The sequence below is a fragment of the Centrocercus urophasianus genome, unplaced genomic scaffold, assembly GCF_019232065.1.
Source record: "Centrocercus urophasianus isolate 14NV4802_14NV808 unplaced genomic scaffold, USGS_Curo_1.0 seq_14, whole genome shotgun sequence".
Classification (NCBI taxonomy): domain Eukaryota; kingdom Metazoa; phylum Chordata; class Aves; order Galliformes; family Phasianidae; genus Centrocercus; species Centrocercus urophasianus.
The window spans coordinates 9,394,914-9,410,431 of record NW_024884586.1 but is presented as its reverse complement, the minus strand read 5'-3'; the positions used below and the strand labels follow the sequence as shown (position 1 = coordinate 9,410,431).

At 46.2% G+C, this 15,518-nt stretch overlaps 1 protein-coding gene across 1 annotated transcript in view; it reads left to right on the top strand.

The window, feature by feature from the left end:
• Positions 1 to 3,478: 3,478 nt before the first annotated feature.
• LOC122157849 (USP6 N-terminal-like protein) overlaps positions 3,479 to 15,518 on the top strand; it is a 43,395-nt gene continuing 31,355 nt past the window's right edge. Inside the window, exons 1-2 of the mRNA XM_042814035.1 lie at positions 3,479 to 4,540; positions 9,468 to 9,735. The gene's annotated coding sequence lies outside the window, so the exon portion shown is untranslated. The remainder of the gene's footprint in view (positions 4,541 to 9,467; positions 9,736 to 15,518) is intronic.

Here is a 15,518-nt window from a genome sequence, read left to right as displayed (position 1 = left end):
TTTGCATGCTTAGAGCCTGGGAGGTTACATCTTCAGCCCTTCAGCCCTCTGAGAAGCTTGGTGATAGCAGTGGAGAGAGATTATTTTTCTTCAAAATTATGCAGTGTTTGCTTATGTGAAGCTGCAGTGGTACTCCAAGCACGGTAATGACTTTTATTTCTGTAGAAAACGTGCCTTTTCTGTCTTTATTTAACTTTGCTTCTCTTTTAAGGTTGCTGTGTCTGTTTCTTTGTCTTCTTTCAGATACTAAACAAAAGTACTGATGTTGAGCCTTTAGAAGGCTTTATGAGGAGGCTAAATGAGGGAATAATTTAATGAAAAACCTAACCATGTCACTGCAGCATCATTTAGGTGGTCATATTCATATTGTATATAATTACTGTCAGCTCATCACCACCATGCCTGCTGAACCATGTAACTCAGCGCCCAATTTACCCTTATCTTGAACCTCCAGGTACCTTTAGTAGTTATGTTTTTCTGAGTGAAAATGCCATTTCCTCCTTTTTCTGCCACCAAAATTGGAGATGCTCTTCAGACCTCCGAGAAAAGATGAGTAGGAGTCATCTCAGTGATGCAGTGGTTTCTCTTTTTGGTTCTTCTACCTATTGCTATCCTATCCTCTACCCTAGTCAAGAAGCTCTCCTGGGTAAATGTTTACAGTTTGCATTGAGAGAGATCATTTCTAAAAGTAAATGTTGAGGTCAGGGTATGCTAGCATAGCTGGACTGGCTCCTAGACCTTCGAGTTGCTTTGATTTTTGTCCTTCCATACTGGCATGCTGTAAAGTTGCATAGAGTTCCTATTGCTCTCCCTAGTAAGACTGCAGAAGAAGCAAAGATGAGGTGTAAGGAGACAGGTGATGTTACTAATTTGAAGTTAGATCCCTAATGCTTTCCTTATAGTTGTATGTGTGAAAATATGGCTTATGTAACAGTATGGTAGGAATGCCATGCAAGATACGCACTGTGAATTTTTACCTGAGTAAAATGGTGTCTGTAGGCATAACAAGTAATGGTGTTTGTATGTTCCATATTATTAACAAATAATGAAGGACTATCCAAAGTATTGGAGTAAGCTTGGAACTCACAGTGCTCGCTTCAAGTTGCACTGATCTTCAGATTGGGCAGTCTTCTCCTTTATGTGGCAAATGGGACCCTACAAAAGATAGGTCAGTCCTTCGGACTGATTTCAGTTGCATTTTCCTTCAAAGTCTAGAATTAGGATTTATGAGAATAACAATTACTTTCTTGATTTATTTGAGTGCTTGGTTCTGCCTCAGGTAACTACAAAGAATCTTCAAAAATGCAGCTGGCTGAACTGCCTCAGTCTTATGTGGCTTTGTCCAGAGCACATTAATTCTTTGGTTGTGTGCATTGCAAAGTAGACATTCCAAAAAATGCATGCCAAACCTGCCTCTTTTATCAAAACGGATGAATGCAAAAATGTTGCAAAGCAGTCCTCTTGATCTGGCCTCAAAAATGAGCGTTGAAATACGAAAAGAACAAATTCTAATCTGAAAGGCTCTGCTGACAGGTAGGACCTCGAGCATGTGTGAGCATGAGTTTGCCTTGAGGAATGGTGAGGCCAGACACCATCACATGCTGTGTGGTTGTGGCTGGGATATGCTCTCCTGGCAGTCAGGAGCTGTGCCACTTCAGCGTGTGATAAGGCTGGTGTCTGCATTCTCTTTGGTTGCATAGCAGTGAGATGATGAGTGTTACGTGCTTTGAGGTTTTGAGAGAATTTTTTATGCTGAGGAGAGCCAAGGAGCTGCCAGCCTTCTTGCTTCAGGAAGCCAGTCCCCAGGCAGTAGAACAGATGTTGGAGGTCAGCAATGAGGTCTGGGTGACTCACAGGTGTGTGTTTTGCAAGCTCTGCACTTACAAATGCTCTGCTTGACTTGAGACAAAGTGCTGCGTCTTCCCCAGAGGCTGAGCTATTTGCCTATCCTGGAATTGAAGAGGAGAAAAACAGCCAGTATTAGCAGACGAAGAAGAGCAGTCTGCAGCTGTCCTAAACTAACAGGTTATGCTGCAGCCTGGAGGTGGGCTTTTTTTGTGAAAAGCAACTCAGAAGAAGTAAGCAGACAGGAATGCCCCCCCATACAAAACAGAAACCAAAACTAACAAAGGAAATGCTTGCTATTCAGATGAACCGATAGAGATCAGGGAGGAAAAAACAAGCCATCAGAGACCTCCAGAAGTTTGCTACTTTGGCCACAAACCTGCAGTTTTGAGATGGCAGGAGTTTCATAGTCTGCACAGCTGTCCAAGACTGATGCAGATGTTCCTGCAATGTAACCCTAGGCAAAAGCAGGCTTGGTAATGAGTGACAGAAGGTGCTAAGCTGAGGTATAGCAAGGCATGCTTTGACTTTTGCTAAACCTCTCCAGAGCAGCTTCACTTCTGTTCTCTTGGGCAATTTCAGTGCAAAAAGAAGTACAACAGGCAGGAAGGGAACTTGGTCCCAGTGTTTGCCTCCATTTTGGGTTTGCATGGTGCAGTGGAGCACGGCTGCTCTGTGACAAGGCTGCACCAGCGAGCTCCCTGTTGTTGTACATCATGGTACAGTATGAGCCCTGGTTCTGGGATGCTTTCCTTTGAGCTCCATTGAGTTAATGCTGTGCTTGAAAGCCTGGCACAAGGCAGGATTCCACCTGTCCTGTAGTCTTCATGGTTCATTAAGGAAACTGATTAACTGGTATAGATATAAATGAGAAATCACCCTGGCTGCAGCAAGCACTGAGTTAGCTGCTTGTTGCTGTGGAGCAGCTTAGCTATCTGTCTGGGCTCCTGTGACAACCAGCTTTTAGTGACAAGAATTAGATCAGTGTTTTTATTGGTATATTACATAGTCTGTATTCATGGGTTAAGGATGCTGATATAACAGGAGGAGGCCTATTGGTTCTTGTTTCTCTTGCTGCCAGAAGCTGGTACAAGGCAGGGGAAGACATGAGAAGTGCTCTTTTGCTGTATGTTGAAGAGGCAGGATGCCGTGTGTAAAGAGCAGGTACAGTATGCTGGCGGGGTGCACTGCCAGCACATAAAGTCTCATGAACAAAAGTGAGGACAGACTGCTTGTATTGATGCTGCTGTCAGCTCACATTTTCTCACAGCTCGGGGACCATGAATTAACGGGCCCCATTGACAGGATGTCCTGGTTTTAATGTTCTAAGTGAAGGGATTTGTCTGCCCTGAAGGATAACACATTTTTGTGTGTGCTTTTCCAACAGCACTGGGTGCAGACATTCACAGCAATGCAGCCTGGCTCTTTCTGGCCCCTGCTTTCAGACAGAACTTCAGGGGGAATTGCATTATGGTTTTGTTGTGCTTTGAAGTGTTTGGGTATGTTAAGTATGAGGGCATGAAGAAAGGAGGTGGTTGGTTTTTCTGTTCGTTCTTTTTTTTTTTTTTTTTTTTTTTGCATGTATACAGGGAGTGTTGCTGAGACAGGTGCTGCAGCTGCAAAGGGTTTTGCTCTGAGACTGTCCCTGTGAGCCCCAGAGGTTTGTGCCCTGCCATTTATCTTCCCATCTCCATGCGGCAAGAGGTGCCTGACCACGATTTCTTACTGTCTGCACTTGTCAGTTCAGCGGCTTTTATTTAACCAGCAATTGGTGAGAGCATCTATATTTTTGCCCTCGTAAAATTTTAGTAAGCTTATCATTGCAGTGTCTTTATTCATGGTTCCTTGCATTCGGAAGCACTGGAGAAACCTGATGTGAGAGTGCCTGGCTGCTTGCAGTGCACACGGACACTCGAAGCAGACACCAGGAGTGGGAAGTGCAGGGTAACTGCAGAGGAACAGGAAGGTTTGGTCAACCCATTTGAAAAGTAGCTGCAGCAGTGAGCTGGTGCTTCCTCTTCTGCATGCACTCAACATCTGACATCGATGCAGGAGGCAGACAAGGTGTCTTGGTGAAGCAGCTACGGTTTGGTGGACAAACTGAATGATCTGCACGAAGCCCTGGTTATTATCTCTCCTCAAACAGAACGTATGAACTTCTTCACTACTTAAAGAGAGATTTTGTTCCTGCTCGTTCGTCTTGGATGGTTGGCTTCTGCAGGGACAAGGATTGTTTGCTCTCTGCTCTGCTCTACATTACTGGTGTTGCATCTGCTTCTGATTTGATGGAGGTGCAGATATCCCGTGTGTGATACACTAACCTACTTCTCAGACTTTACTGTGTTTGTCTTCTGACAGAGCACATCTGAAGTGGAGCTGATCAACTTTCTTGTGTCATGAACAATTCTGTTGCTAGTGAGGAGAGTTTGTGTTGAAAGAAAAAAACACCAGCAACCACCCTGGAGCAGCCTGGCAGGCTCGCTGGTGCCAGGATTCGCTGTGGCCACTTGCTTGATCAAGTGGAGGAGCAGCTTGGAACCATTGTCAAGATCCTGGTGTTTCAACTGCCAGAGAAGAAGTGTAGCTTAAAAAAAGCTTTCTTCAGTGGTATGACACAGTGGTGTCTTTGTATTCCCTGTGTGTGTGTGTGCTGGTTTTTACCGCCTTCTGGCATCGTCCACCTCATAGCGTTTTGGTAAGTGATTATGGCAGTGCATGGTAACTCAAGTGGGGACAATGTGCCTGTGTCCATCTTGGGCAGCATTGGCCCAGAGACAACTGAAGTAGGAGGAGGATGTGTCACAGGCTGTAAGAGCTGCTGGCGGTACTGTTCTATAGCCATTTGCATGTTACTTTTCAGATGGTTTCTATAATTTGATTTAAATAGCAGAATATGCCACAGCTCAATTTGTGTCACAAAGAAGAATTTCTTCCCTTTGTAACCCTTTATTACCCCGTCTGATTGTGTTTTGCTGAGTATTGAACAGACGTTCTTCATTCCTGACATACTTTGCATGAAACCAGTGACTCCTTCAGGTTGTTTCGTTTCATGCCTCAGCACATACATGGCTTTTTTGTGATTCCCGGGGCTGAATATTTCCTGATGATACACTGCCTGCCTTGACCTTTCTGCTTTGGAGTCTGCTTTTAGGCAAGTGCTTTGTGGTGCTTTGGAGATGGGTGGGACCGACCTTTTAATCAGGAAGGAAGTTGATTAATTGCAGGCTTGATTGAAAAAATGCCCTGCGCTTTCATAGAATCATAGAATTGTAGGGGTTGGAAGGGATCTGTAAAGATCATCCAGTCCCACCTCCTGCTAAAGCAGGTTCCCTGCAGCAGGTCACACAGGTAGGCATCCAGGCAAGTCTTAAATATCTCTGGAGAAGGAGACTCCACAACCTGTGTTGGCAGCCTATTCCTGTGCTCTGTCGCTCTCATACTGAAGTTCTGTGTTCCAGTGCTTTATTGCATTGACTTTCTTCTGGAGGAGTTGTGGAACATATGCTAAAGAGAGAGAATTTGGAAACGTGCATGCTTGACCCCATACCTATTACTAAGCAGTTAGTTTTGTTGCACATTGCACTCTACTGAAACATTAGGCAATTAATCTGCCTTTCAATTCTGTAGCTGTGTGGCCTTTACACTGTCTTTCCAGCTAAAAATGAAGTGAGAGTAGCGCTTGCTAACAGCGTGGTCTCTGTGGCTCATCTAGAAGAGGACAGAAGTTGGCTCTTCTTGGCACTTAATCAGTCAGTTAAAAGTACTGAAAGCTGCAGATGAACTTGCTTTGGTTTTCCAAATGCTGTGGTAATAAAATAACCAGCCGTTTCTTCAGATTGCCAGAGCTGACAACCACATGCATAAAAATCAACCCAAAACCCAACTCACAGGATCCAGTGCAAGAGTGCCACTTCCTGAAATCGCTTGATGGAAATAAGAATGCGTGCAAGTATGCAAGTGAATTGACAGTACAGCCTTCCTGCAGGCTGTCAGATGGGGAAAGTAAGCCTGGAGAGTTGTCATGCTCTGCAGTAAACGCTGTGGTTTTTTGGCAGCTTAATTATTTACTGTGAAGTGGGGGATGGACAGTTCTGTCTTGACTGTGGGGTTTTTTTCTGGTCTTTTCTCAGCAAAGATTTTCTTTGCGTGTCCACGTAATCCTACTTCTTGCATATTTGAGGCGTTACTTAGTTTTGACTTTGCAGGCAGAGGAGAGCTGTGCAAGTTACCATGGACAATGAGAGCTCCTGCTGAGGTGACCAGTCAAGGGAAATGGGTAGAAGCCTTGTATTTTCCCTTGTGCTGAGCTATGTTACAGAGATTGGAGATGCATAGAGTAGAAAGTGGATGACTGCTTTTGGTGAACCTTTTTATCTTGCTTTATCTTTCCAGTGTGATGTTTAAAGCCCTCTGCCTTCCTTGTCTTCTGGTGCTGGGCCAGTTGCCATACAAATGCTACAGAAATGCTGGAAAGTAGCTTCAGTGTCTTCAGTTGAAGCTGATATTATTCAGGCAATATAGAAGATATACAGTCAAGAGAGTATTGCGAGAGAGCCTTTATATATGACAAATGCTTCTTGGCACTGAGGTGACTAATTGATGGTGGCCCTATGCAAAGGAAATAGCTGTCTTCCTGGCTGATGGGAACTTCTCAGTTTTTGTGCAGTCACATGCCACCCATAACAGAAGGCCTGACTGCACACATGCACCACTTTGCTCTATTAGTGGGGAGCTGGTGTGTTTGTCTGGGGACAATTATCGGCATTTTTGGTTGCAGGACAGGTTGCGTTTCTGGTGGTTTTATACTTGTCATACAAAGGCTTTTTTGAGATAGTCCCTGTGGTTGGTTCTTGAGAGCTCTCTGCTAAGACTACACGTTTGTCATTGGACACATTTGAGTTGGTAGCAGACAAGTGATCTGTGTTTGCAGCAGCCAGGTCTGCACCTACAAGCTATGCCGAAGGGACTTCTGCTATAGAAAATGCAGACAGTAGTGAAAAAGCTGAACTGACATATCCTCATGGTTTCCATAAGGTTTGTGTTCACTGCGCTTGCAGTTCTTCACCTGGGGCTGAATGGGAGTGATGTTACTTCAGTGATACCAGGCTGCAGTCACCTGTGCTCCAGGTCTTCTGATAAGCAGGGGTTGCCATTATGCAATCCTTACAGCGATGGGTTTTTTTTTTTTTTTTGCATCTTTAAATCTTTGAGGAGGAAGGTTGAGTGGTGTTTCAGATGTGAGACAGCAGATCTCTGGCTGGAGATGTGCAAGCCTCTGTTGGTCACCTCACTGAATGAAGTAGTGCCATTGAAGCAGCTGAAAGGACATGCACAAGACTATGACTGTCTTCTGCTTGGCTAGTAAATTGCTTGCCATCATGGCTTGCTGTCCATCCTCTAGTATCTGTTTTCCTCCTTTCCCACCTGGAATGTGCAGTGCAGCATGTTTGAGTGGGAGATCTTTGCTTCTGAGGATAGGCACAGGACGTGTCAGCATAACTGCTTGCCAACAGGGGCTGGGATTAGGAACCAGGCTCACCTCCTGAGCCACAATCTCTGGGGCTGCTACACGCATTGGCTTGGGAAACACTGTGTTCCTCTTGAAACCAAAGTCACTGCAGACTTCTCCATCTCTTGCTGCAAATGCAAGGAATTTTTTATTTCTTTCATGCCATTGAAGAACCCTGTGGCAACACAGAACCAAAGTTTGCTCATAGCGTTGAGCTTTGACATGGATCTGCCCTTCCTCTGGCTGATGGAACAGAGTATGGACAAAAGATCACAGATGTTATGCTTCAAGGAAAGTGACTGCCAGACCTCTGCAATCAGGAGCCTGGTGTCCTTGTGATCCTGGAGCAGGCTCCCAGTGATACTCTTAGCCAACGGGGAAATCTTCATTTACTAAGGTGTTTGACCCACAGGGAAAGGAAGGTAGAGCAGCACTGTAGTGCCTGTCAGCAGGGATGGAGAAGCCCTACCACAGGTTGAAGCAGCCCTACTTGCCAGAGTGTTTGTCAAAGCACGTGTTACAGAGATCTCTTTAACCACAGCAGCCAGGAAATGTGTTGGGGGGGGGGGGCAGGTCTGGGAAGCCTCTGGGCAGCTTGCTTGAAGGAGGAACATTGCTAGAACATTCATAAACCTGACTGTGAGCAAACTTATTTTTTCTGACAGCAGGTTACTAACCCAACCCAAACACTGTGCGATCGGCTACATGATTAATATTTTGTGATCCACCGCAGTGTTTTGCTTTTGGACTTCAAAGAGCGTAGCTCTTTCGTAAACAAAACTCTCATGAAAATAATAACAGGCGCTGACAGGCTGTTGTGGAACAGACTGTGGATGGTGAGAATTTCCCCAAATGGTTTTCTTGTTTTCTGTTACAAACTTCCTCCTGTTTTTAGTCCTGCTGAAAACTAAGGCTATGTATTGAGCAGAGCAGCAGAACGAGGGAATTCAGAGTTAACTGATCAAAGCTTGTCCTTGTTTCACCTCTTTCCCTTCTCTCATAACAGCCATCTGTCTTAGGAAAGATGATGCTTTGTTAGCCAGAAGAAACTTACTTTTTTTTGAAGTGGAAAATCCCATAAACCAGCAGTTGCGCCAGTCAGGTACTGGGAGCTGAAATGCTCAGTCCTTACTTCCTCTGCTGAAGCTGTGCCTTGTTTTTTACATGAAAGCTGGAGGGAGCAGTCCAGAACATAAGGAGCATCCCACAGGAAATACACCTCCATCAGTAAGCAGGCTTGGGCATTAGATACAGCGGCACAGACAAACAGGAAGGCTATCGTAGGTTTGTGTACTGACCTATATGGCATGGTTTATCTGTGGCCCACTGTTCAGCTATGCCTCTGCTTGGCTGATGAAGTCTCATTTCATCTGTCTGCATGGGAAATCAGTTAAGCATTATGTGCCTTGGTTTTCCTTTTCACAAAGGTGTTCTTTAAGGCAGGACATTATGCTGCCTTCTAAAAAGCTTGCATCTCCAGCAAGTGAGTGCACATTCTGTTGTTGATATGCCCTTGGCCTCTTCCTTGGGCTGGTGTACAGCAACCCTGAGCTAATTTGCAACGACTTGAAACATGCTGTGTTGAAATGGGAGCACACCTCACATCCCCTGCATCTGGTTCGGGTCCTACAGACAGGCACAGAGTGTCGTGCTGTGCGTCACTCCTGGAATAAGCTGCCTAACAGGGTAGACTTCGTTTTTCATGCTGTGCCATTTTTTTTGGCAGCGTGTTTTTGCAGACATTGGGGTTAAAGACTTCTAATTTTAAAATCTTAAATCTTGGAATGTGGCTCCGTAATGGTGTGCAGTTGGATTTGGAAAAAAAAAAAGTCTGCTAAAATGGCATGCAGGGGAGGTGCAGCAATGAGGTCATGTTTAAGGCGTTAGACTTTCTGCTGCTGGTGCATATGATTTTTGTAATGAATGCAGAGCTATGAATATTTTTCCTTTTAAAGAAAAACAAATAATTGGGCCTTCCATCTTAGACAAATGTCCCTTCTTTGAAAGGGCCACTTCACTTTAGATTTTCCCACTTAATGGTGTATTTAGTGGGAGCTGCCCTGTTCTTTCCATCCGATCTCTGTGCCCACACGTCTGAATATTTCCATTTCAGAAAGGAGGACACCGCTGGTGCCAGCAGACAGACTTCCGAGTTCTGAAATGCAGAAGTGTTTTTAATGTCTAAGAGTTGTGACTAGCAAGAAAATCCTCACTAAAACTCACTCAACTGTTGCTGCTGTGTAAAGATAACAGCAAGACTTGCTTCTTCTCCTCTTCACTGCCTGCTGCACTGGGATATTGGAAAGGAATCATTCATGGAATTGCCCATCTAATGCTGCAGCTGTGCTGACTTCTGGCTGCTTCTTGGCTGCATGAACCAGGTAGGAGATCTATGGAACAACACCCAACACTGCAGGCCTTGTCTTGCCTTGGACACAAGTTGACCCCAGCATTCAAGGGATCCCCAGCACTTTGTGAGTGATGCACAACAGCATCCCACCTCCAGCCATTGGGACAAGTAGTGTGAATCAAGCAGTGTTTTTCTGTCTGTCCCTGAGCTATCCAAGAGCCTATTGTGGGAAAAGGGGACTGGCTTTTTTCAAGAGCAACTGAATGCAATGCTCTAGTTACCATGGTTTTTAAATGGAGTACTTCAGGGGTTGTACAAAAGCATCTTTAGCACTCACAGTGCAAGGAGAATGAAAGGACACAGCTTATGTCAGCACGGCATCAGAGGCTTAAATGAATGTCATTCATATATTGTTAGGAGATGACCCAATTTGGATCGTATTTATGGAGTGGGAGGGGAGAATGGACCTGTTTCAGCTGACTTTTGAGCCTGAAATGCACTTAGAGGCTTTGTGTTGGGACTGCACAGACTACCACTGGGCAAAGAGAGCCTGCTGTGGGGTGTTCCCATGTGCCAACACAGTGCCGTGTCCTGCCTTTCCCTGCCCAACATTCTGCCACATTCACACTGTGCCGTACTGCCTGGGGAAGAATTACACGTTGGGGAGAACCAGCCCTGTTGAGGTTTTATTTCATTCTGCTTTCTTGTGCAAGGCTTCTGAAGCCTTCTGTCAGTGTGCAATTTGCAGACCAGCTCCAGCCACTGACGGCTCAGGGGTGAGGTGGTGCCCAGTGTGCTCAATGTGCCACTTCCAGGAGCAGCAGCTTGTGCTCAGCATGGCTGATTTTGCTCCTTTTGAGCCGATAGCGGGGCTGCATCAGAACCAAGGTTGCTCCCTGTGTCCCAGCCCAGCATCTGCATTAAGACTTTGTAGGAATTGATGCCTGATGCTTTTAGGCTTGCGAAGAAACCTGCTGGCTGGGGAAAGCTCTATTTTGTGGGTGTTCACTATCAAAGTGCTGTTACAAAGTGGTGTAAAGCACACCTGCATCAAGCAGGCTGCAGGCTGTCAGATTTAGGGGGCCAAGCAGGGGGTTTCCCTTTGCCCAGTCCCGTATGAGTGTGTGAAGGGCAGGGGGGCCAGGTGTAGGAGTTCTGAGTCCCAGATAAGTGTTGGGTGTACTCATTTCCTGGACAGAGGAGTTTGGGGTTTGTTGTTTTGTTCAGTGCTATTCTGCATTTGTTTTTCTTCCTGTTGTTGGTATTTTTTTAATCAGATTTGATAATGCTGGTCCAAATGAAGGATTGTGAAAGGTGAGTGGCTTGCTTTGCTTGTACACAGCCACTGGTTGGATTATGAGAAATGGGGCCAGAAAGAGTTAATGTTGTTTTCCTGTGGCTAAGCTGGCTCTGCAGGACTGAGAAGTAAGGTGAGTTAGTGTCTGGGTGTTGTGGTCCTTGTGGCAAGGCTTTTAGCTTTATATGTAGCCGTTGAAGACTGCAGGAAATTCATTGTGTTCCTTTGAACAGGATGGAGCCTTTCACGTGGTCTTTTCTTTTTTTTTTTTGAACTTCAGTTCTGAAGTCTCTATGCATTGCCTAGCTGCAGGAAGACTCCCTGAGCTTGGAGATGTATGAGGGAGCAGCAGGCTCTCTCCCAGACCATCTGGGGAGTTCTGCCTGTCCCCGTGGGAGACCAAAAGTGGCGGTTGCAGATCGGCTCTGAGATCATCAGCAGTGTGATGCGTTGCGAATGTCGGCATGCGTCGGGCACGTGCAAGTTCAAAAAATGCACTGGGGATTTGTGCAGCGAGGGGCAGGACCGTGCCCTCATTTGGACGTGTGCCTACCCAGCAGCAGGGCTCTGGGGCAATGAATAGTGCTGTGGGCAGTGGATGCTGCAACTGCACCAAATCACCGTTAAGGTTCTCTTTCAACTAGCATTTAAGGCTGGAGGGGTTTGCTGTGAGTTGTGCTGCTGTTTATAGACTTTGCCTTCCTGGCTTGCCTCCAAGGTTCGTAGTGGGCTGTGCGCTCTCTGGTGCGTAACTCCCCCCGACTTCCCCTCTGCTTTGTCTGCTGTGCTCCAGCCCTCGCCCCGGAGCGGCGCTCCCTGCACTTCCTCTGCCGTGCTGCGGTGAGCTCCGTAACCCATCCCACGGTAAGCCAGCTGCTTCCACTGCTGCCTGGTACTGGTGAAAGGAAAACTTGATGTCAGTGCTTTGTATCAGGAGGATCGATTACTACTACCTTCATCCTGATGGCTCTTCTTCTAGTCTTCTTATGCATGTACAGGTTATCATCTAATTTCTTCTTGAATAACAGTTTTGAAAGGATTAAAATCAGCTGCTGTTTGGAGTTGTGACTGGAGATACGTGAAGAAGAAGAAATTGTCATTCCCTTCTCTACCAGAGCAGGTAGTGCATCAGGTGGGAAGGAGCAGAGAGCTGCCCATAAAGTGATCTGCTGCATATTTAAAATCAGAATCCTGTTTCAGTGTTTGGGATGCTCTGTTATCCCAGGTGTGACTATTAGCTCCCGAAGAGCACCCCGAGCAGGCTCTGTTGCCTTACCAACCTCATGCCACGTGTGCTGAGGTCCCTGGACCTGGGGAGCAGTGCTCCTCCTGCATGCTCGGAGTCTGTGTCTCTGGTAACCTGCTCTCTGCACAACACCCGCCTGCTTTTTCCTAATAACATTTCAGATAAATATTACAGGATGGAAGACTAAAGAGTTGATTTTATGGTTGCTGACTAAGTAGAGAGACGCAGTCCCAAGTTTCAGCTCGCACCGAGAGAAAGGCAGATGAGATGGGACTCACTTGCCTTTGCAGCACCGTCCACCTGTTGGATGCTGCAAGCCCAGTGTGTGCTTCCCCTTGTGCTTCTCCCCTGGTGACTGTCACCAGGGCCATTAGCCTACTGCCATACACAGGGTGGCAGAGCTCAGGGGATGCAGGGAAGGAATCCTTACAAAATGGTTTTGCCACAATTAGAGTGTCCACTGCACAATTTGTGTCCTTGTGTTGGAGCATTGGCCAGAGCCATGCCCCTGCCATGTGGAGCAAGCGGCACTGCGGGCAAGGGAGACCACAGAGAGCAGCACCGTCTCACTCCTAACCTGTGCGGGCTCCTCACTGTTGGTCCTGGGGCACAGGCAGTGTGAGCTCTGTTCTCCCAGGCAAAACAAAAGGCGATGTGCTACGAACCACCACAACTTCCACTCTAAAAATACCATAAAAGGCTGTGTCCTTACAGGCTGGGCATGGGAGCCGTTCCCACCCGCATTACTGCAGCATGAGTCACTTGGCGATCGCGAGGCGCTCCGTGTGGATGCCCGGCCTAAGATGCTGGAGGAGCAGAGGGAGGAAGGGGAACTGCTCCGTGGCACTGTGAAACTGATAAAGAGTTATGCAGAAGAGGATGACGAGCACGACGTGTGAACTTGACTGAACCTCTGGGCGGTTTTGGTTTCGTTGGTGTTTTGTGAGAGCTTCCAGGATGTGCTGCTTGCTGATGGTTTGTCCTGGAAGTATTTACAGCGAGGAGCCATCTAAATATGCGGACAACTCTGGTTTGCTTTTAGGAATCACAGAACCTGCCCCATGAACATGAAGCCAGAAGGACCCTCTGATGTGAAAGTGTGTGTTATTCAGCCTTCAAGCTCAGCTTTTTCTCTCCCTATCCTCATTGTACCTCTCCTCATCTTCATCTTTCTCTTCCCTACCCTGGTGCAGAAATAGGCTGAGCTGTTTTTTGTTTTAAAAAGAAAAATAAATGAATTCATAGAGAACTCCCTGACAATAAGTGCTGCTTATGCAGGTGCCTCGTATCCCATGCACAGGTACTGGACAGTCAATTCTGTTTGTTTTGGTTTCTTTCCCAAGACACCGCCTACCTGCCTGGCCCCAAGATGGGTGGTTATTGTTTTCCCTTTTCCTTCCTTCCCTTGACGAAGCCCTGGCTTTCAGGGCTTACCAGATTAAGCCCGTCAGTGGGAAATTCTATTAAAAGCTTCCTTTATTTAGACGCCCAGTGATGTCACCATGTGGGCAAGTTCTCTGAGTTGCTCTGGGTTGCGTGTGCAGAGGGGAGGCTGTGGCCTCGGGGCTGCATCACAGTCGGGACATCCTTCGGGATCTCCTTGAGGACAGCGCAGGGAAGGTCACACAGCAGGGCTTAGGTTGCTCTCTCCTCACCCCACTCTCAGGTTCATCTCCTGAAAGAATTTTTTAAAGGCTGATGCCATAGCTCTGCCTGTTCTCCTGCTCATCACTTTCCAGGTTAGTTCTTTCTAGAGTTTTTTCATTGCTGCAGGTAGCAGCTGCTCAGGCTCTGCTCTTCTTCGGGAGGGTTTCTGGATGCATCCCCCAAAGGGCAGTGAGAACATAGGATAGCAAGGTGCTGGCCTGGAATGGAACCAGTGGGCTGGGCACCAGAGTAAGGAACCAGAAGAATTTCAGTTTTATTTCTTGACATCTCTGAGAGTTACTAAATGGGGACACAGTGTATATATGTGAAGGGTTAGAAGGCCAAAAAATTTATTAGTACTCTACTTTTTTCCCCCATCTCTTGTATTTCACCCTTTTGCCGAGCAAGAGGCTTGTTCCTAACCTGTTCCATGCTCATATTAGAACTTGAATTTGCCAACAACCTTTAGTAAGGACAAGCTGAATGAGATAGCCACTCTTTAAAGCAAATTGGTAAGCCAGAGGTTCTGACTTACACTGTTTCTTGTCCTTTTTATAAGCAGTAAGCATGGCCTTTGCCTGTGCTAGACTGTTCTGCTGGCAGGTGATGCTTTTTGGTGTGCACTGCTTTTGGCAGCTCTGATGTTGGGGCTCAGATGTGTTTTTTGGAGGGCCTGTATGGTGCGAGTGAGGTATGCTCAGAGCCCCACTTGGTTTCTGCATGTAACGTGATGAGGCTGTCAGCCAGGATGGCTCAGCTTTGGGAGGATAATGCTGACACTTTCGTGTTAAAAATATTCCTTGAGCTGTCAGAAAAAATGTGTTTTATTATTAATGCGTAGCACTGCAGGGGTCCTCTGAAATGAGCAGAGTTGATGAACTGTTACAAATTAGCAGAAGGCCATATGCAGTATTTATTAAACACATGCCTGTCTCTGCATAAATCATCTCCATCTGCAGGTTGTACCTATGGGCACTACATGAGCCACATCTTTCTGTGGTAGTACTCGCAAAGAGGAGCATGGGGTGGCTCTTGGTGCCCACTGAACATTGAAGACCTCCTACAGAAGTTTGGGCAGCAGCTGAGCTTCCCCTTTAGCCTGCCCATACAGAGGATTCCCCACCAAACCCCAGCTCAGGTTTGGGTGAGACATGCTTTCTAACCCACACGTGCTGATGCTCATTCTGCACTGCTGCTGCTCTGCTTGTTGACGTTGTCTCCTTCCCACGTTCTCCGCCTCGATATCCTGAACTATAAAAAATAAAGATAAATCTGGATGACACAAGCACTCCCCAACTCAGTACAGGTGGCTAGATGCTATTTCCCTGCAATTCAGAAGGCATGGATTGAGACTGAATTAACAGCAAAGGACGTCAGGATTGAAGGTACCCATGTTGAGATCACTAGCAACAAAATTCAGTGTTCACAGTACAATCTTAATTTAAAAAGAAACAAACAAATATGTTTTTAACGTTGGGAAGTGACATCTGATAATATTTTCTCTGAAGAGTGGGTGTGGGGATTTGGTATTTTCAGCTACAGCTCTCCTCAAGAATATATTTTTTTACGTGACCATCTCTCAATAAACTTTTGTAACAATTTCTTGAAGGCATTTGTAGTTGCA